This window comes from Lactuca saligna, chromosome 7, assembly GCF_052625555.1.
Source record: "Lactuca saligna cultivar CGN05327 chromosome 7, ASM5262555v1, whole genome shotgun sequence".
Taxonomy (NCBI): domain Eukaryota; kingdom Viridiplantae; phylum Streptophyta; class Magnoliopsida; order Asterales; family Asteraceae; genus Lactuca; species Lactuca saligna.
Window position 1 is genome coordinate 130,702,059 of NC_136423.1, and position 5,824 is coordinate 130,707,882.

At 36.0% G+C, this 5,824-nt stretch overlaps 1 long non-coding RNA gene across 1 annotated transcript; it reads left to right on the top strand.

Moving 5' to 3' along the window:
* The first annotated feature begins 2,424 nt into the window (after positions 1 to 2,424).
* LOC145005541 (uncharacterized) lies at positions 2,425 to 5,103 on the top strand. Its single transcript, XR_013662599.1, has 3 exons — positions 2,425 to 2,831; positions 3,627 to 4,403; positions 4,501 to 5,103. It is a non-coding gene; the product is annotated as an uncharacterized LOC145005541 (long non-coding RNA).
* Positions 5,104 to 5,824: the final 721 nt, after the last annotated feature.

Sequence of the window (5,824 nt, forward strand, 5' to 3'; positions counted from 1 at the left end):
AAAATCACAACACATTTTAGGATCAAACTTGAAAAACAAGCTATATTCATGGATGAAGAAAGAGCAAACTCGACTTCCATGGCACCGAATCCAAAAATAAAATCACCTTCAACAGCATCCACAAGCCGATCGGGTTAAGCTGATCAGGTTAAGCTATTGTTGCAACAATACAATAACCTAAACCAACATCCATTGTACCCCATCTTCCTGTATCTAAACAGGTCCATGGCTCCATTTGAACTAAAATGAATCAACCCATATCCATGGTGTTAGCTACTTCTAAAACCAATATAGGAGAGCATTGATTTCATTACCAATTTTAGTAAGAAAGCTTTGATTTCAACCAGAAATCATTGAATTTCATCTTATCTTGGGAGAGAATAAAGGAAAAATTGAAGAATGGTACATACCTAAAGGCACCTCTGTTGTGCGAGAGTGGCGTAAAAGGTGTTTGAGGCTAGTACCAGAGGTATGGGAGGGTGTCGTTGGAGATACAAAGGGCGGCGATGTAAATGGATGTGGTGGCACCTGCTTGAGGCGAAATGTCCAAAGAAGGATTTCAGGTAATCGGAGTGTACTTGGAGGGAAAAGGGATCGGATGGGAATCTATGTTTAGAGAGGGTAGAGACGTCAAATGAGGGATCAGAAACATCAACTATCATCCACCTCATATTCCCTAACCCGATGGAGCTCTGATTTCTTCTATGTTTTCCCAAAAAACAAGCAACGTTTTGATAGCTGGCAAAATAGGAAAATGGTTAGCAACTTAGCATGGTGGAAAATTTGGCGCCCATATTTCCATCCCATATTTTCAGTTTATTTTCATATATTTGTTTATTTTTTCAAAATTGTGGAGTATCTCAAAAAATATTAGAATTTCATATTCTTTGTTAATTTAAATTCTTGAGATATGATATTTTTTTTACAATGTTAGATACATATTTATGAATTTTTTATAAGATAACTTTTAGTAGCATTATTTTTTAATTAAATTCCCAGCTACCCTTACCTTTACCCACCCACCCACCCACACCCTTACATTCATAGCCTACCCTACCCATTATCCCTAATCTTAATCCTAAGGCTTAGGGTTCAAGAATTATGGATCATCGCTTATGCTTATTACTTATGTCTTATGGCTTATGTCATATGGATTATGACTTATAGCTTATAGCTTGTGGATTATAGCAAATGGCTTAAGGTTTAAGGGTTAAAACTTAAGGGTTATGGTGTACATCATCCATGGGTATTACCATGACATTATAAGCAAATACCACATTGACCAATAACCCATATGTCATCCATCGGTATTACCATGAGACTATAAGCAACTAGCACATTGACCAATGACACATATGCCATCCATGGGTATTAGTATGACACTATAACCGACTACCACATTGACCAATGACCCATATGTCATCCATGGGTATTATCATGACACTATAACCAACTAGCACATTGACCAATGACCCATATTTCATCCATGGGTATTACCATGACACTATAATCAACTACCACATTGATCCATGACCCATATGTTATCCATGGATGTTACCATGGTAGTATAAGAAACTACCACATTGACGCATCACCTATGTGTCATCCATGGGTATTACCATACTACCACATTGCCCATGACCCATATGTCATCCATGGGTATTATAATGACACTATAATCAACTACCACGTTGACCAATGACCCATATGTCATCTAGTGGTATTAGCATAACACTATAAGTAACTACCACATTGACTAATGACCCATATGTCATCAATGGGTATTACTACGGCACTATAACCAACTACCACATGACCCATAACTCATATGTCATCAATGGGTGTTACCATGACACTATAAGCAACAACCACATGAACCATGATCCATATGTCATCTATGGGTGTTACCATGACACTATAAGAAACTACCACATGAACCATGACCTATATGACATCCATGGGTGTTACCATGACACTATAAGCAACTAACATATTGACCCATGACCCAGATGTCATCCATGGGTATTAACACTATAAGCAACTACCATATTTACCAATGACCCATATGTCATTCATAGGTATTACCATGACACTATAATCAACTACCGTATTGACCCATCACCTATTTTTCATCCATCGGTATTACCATATCGACCCATGACCCATATCATAACATAGAATTGCAAAATGAGCCAACTATATTCATCTTGGTATTTTACAAAAATACCCTTACTTACAAACCTGATCCAACTCAACGCCAATGACGTGGGTAATTCCTGCTAGTTTATATAAAATCCATATCGAAGTTTGTATTAAAGTTTTATATATTTAATGTAATTTTTAATAAAAGGATGAAATAGGAGATCGTATATATGAATCCCAAATTGTAAACCTAGAAACCAAAGCTTATTCCGCCTCCTTTTTCGTAGAGCGGAAAAACAAAATTCATCCGCCTCCCAATTTAAGTTTTGAATCTATTTTTTAGGGTTTGCTTGTGCAGATTAGAAGTTAGAACCATGTATTCAATCCACTACTTCTTGCTTCAACTTTAGTTCAGACTTCAACACCGCCCTTAGTTTGATGGTCGTCTTAGTTTGACCTCTATCCACCAGTCGCCACCCATCGCAGCTCCACCTCCGATAATCGTCATAGGCCAACAACCTCCGCCTACCGCTTGACGATTTCCTTCCTATCTCAGCCTCCACCTACCATTGCTTACATCCTTATGAGACTCCTAAAGGAAGTCATTCACTGCCTAACCCACTGCAAGAGTAGACCTTGAATCCTCTCTCCCCGACTCCTTCGTCGTCTAATCTACCAAAGCTATCTAGGTTAGCTTACCATTCTAATCTATTGTTGTCTCATGGCTCAATCAATAGCACTCATGTGTCTATTACATAGTTACCTAGATCTCTCCCTACCCAATCGTTTCGTACCAATCGAAATCGGGGATGTCCAAATCGCTATTTCGGTTCGTCCCGATACACCAAATCAATCGACCTGGAAACATGAAATCGAGTCATCTGATTGGTATTCTGAACGTCGTTTTCCTGATTGAATCGATGAACCAAAAACAATTGAAACATGAATTGAATGGTTGGGGTCGACGATTTAATAGTGAGTCATAACTTTTATTAATCGATGTTTCAGAAAAGTCCAATTTGTCTCCTCGATTTCTTTCAATGACTTTTGTGTTCTGTCGATAGTCTTTTTATACAATCATGTCGACATGCAGGGATACTACTTCAATCATCCTAATTTCATCTACCACCTCCGATTTCTATCTTTCTTCTTTTACTCTTTCTATGGTTGCCAATCATGGCATTTGGTAGGAAAAACATTTATCAATATAGACCTACTCAATCTAGTAGTGAGACAGAAGTTACCCATATTAGTGAAACACAAAACTTCATTCCTACCATTTGGTAATTAGTTATGTTATGGTGTTTGTCTTTATGTTGATTGAGCATGTATTCTTTAAAATCAAGTATGTTTACTGGTTTTGGCTTAATCAATTGGGTACAAAACTTCATTACTATCATTTAGTAATCAATTATGTGCAATGGTTAAACCTAATTTTGATATTTGTTGATTTTGCTGATTTATATTTGCTTGCTATTGACTAGGTATGAGAAGGGGGCTGACATTTCAAGAGAGTTGATCTTTATGATTATATTCTTGAGCATCCAACCATATCTAGATTTCATGTTGGTAAGCATTAGGTTTTATCTTCCCTGATACAATAGATTTATTCACCCTGCAACATGTCTCTCTTAATTTTTGTGCTTTTCAATCCTCGATTAAGAAATCATTACGATCTTGATAATGTCTTTAACATTAGGATTTCAACTTGGTCACATACGTTTTTCTCTGCTAGCTCTCCACTTCAACAAATCTGTTGGTGCTTTCATGTATGATCTTAGTAGTACCAAGGTTCTAAATGGTGTGAGACGTGGTGTGGTGGCAAGGCCAAGCCTCAAGCTTAACGAGCCATGGCGAGCCTTGGCGTTTTTCAAGGTGTGATGTAAGGCGAAAATTTTGTATTAATTTATAATTATATTAAAACATAAATATATATTTATATTAAATATAACTACTTTTTAGAAGTGTTATATCAACAACTAATAACAACAAGTTAACAAAAAACACAACAGTTGTATCCCCGATTAAAAAAAGACAAAACAAAGAACAAAAATATGTGTCTCAAACGAAATAACACACTCCATAACACGCCATTGCACGTCATATCATGCCTTGCCATGCACCACACCTAACAGCAACGTTATGCCGTTTTTCGTAACGGTGAAGCCACACCTCACGCCATGACAAGCCCTGGCATGCGCCATGGTGCGCCTTTTAGAACATTGAGTAGTACACATGGAACATTCATAAACAAGAACCAGGTACTTAAATGTTCATTTCAACTTCATACATCAATAAAACTAACTATTATATGATGGGAAATCTAATCTTTATATTTTATCCATTTACAATAATTAGGTGAAGAAAAAGGTTTATATAGAGCTCCATGTTGGTGATGTTCTTCGATTTGGCCAGTAAGTTCTTGCATTTTTATGTTATTCTTTTATCGTTTTGCATCATTAGTTTAAATTTAATAGGTATTCTTGCTTTTGTTTTCTTTACGTACAACTCAACTAGGTTATACATATTTCAAGGACCAACTGACTTAATGCCTCCAGTAACGCCCTTCAACTATCTCATTAACTTGAAGCCTATTTTATTTTCATATGATGCCATAGAAGTTCATTAACTGTTTCTTGTTTGTTGTAAAAAGAAAAAGACTTGCAAAGTGTTAAAAATCTTAAAATTCGACAAGAGAAGTGTAACATGGAAGCATCAATTCTACAAGAAAAAAGAGAGGCACCACTTACGGATCGTATTTCATAGGACATGGATGAGGATGTGGTTGAAGAAAATGAGGTTTTTAGTTGTTTTTTTTTTTTTTTTTTTTTGAATAAAAAAATGTATAGATTCTTTATGTCTGGTTTAGTTACATCATATGTGGGAAAGTAGTAGATCATAGAGTGTTGATATTTCCATGTAATAAATAAATCTGTTTTGTTTTATGATATAAATCTTTTTCGGTTTTTTGATATTTTTATTTTTATATATTCGTACAAAATAATTGGGAATTAATTTATAAATTAATTATCCATCTGTAGCTGTCTAGCTTTGCAACAGAAATATTCCTACAAAATTGTTGATGGATTGTGCTATGGAAACGTGACAATACAATTTGTTACGGAAGCATGTCTACGTAATTTGCTATGTAATCTTTGCAATGGAATCTACTATAGATTATAGACCATGGATTTTGCTATGGAACCAAAACCACGGATTTAGCTAGGGAGTGATCACAATGGATTTAGCTAGGGAATCATCACCATAGATTTAGCTAGGGAGTCATCACCACAGATTCTGCTAGGGAATCATCACCACAGATTTTTCTAGGGATTCATCACCACAGATTTTCCTATGGATCAACTACAACGAAATTTTTGATGGAATAACTACCACGGAATTCTCAACGGAATCCTACTACGGAATACACGACATAATAAAATCCACAACGGATTTCATTCCATTGTCACATTTGCATCGTAATTATTGTTTATGTTGCAACACCTTCGCTACGAGGGTTTTTGGGACGGAACTATTCCATTGCAAATTCCATAGCTATTCGTCTTTTGCAACAAAATTTCATCTTTTTGCAACAGATTCCTTCCCTAGAAAAATCCCGTTTTTCTTGTAGTGTTATCTTCCATTAGGGTTACAAACCCAATTATTAGGGTTAGCCTCCTTT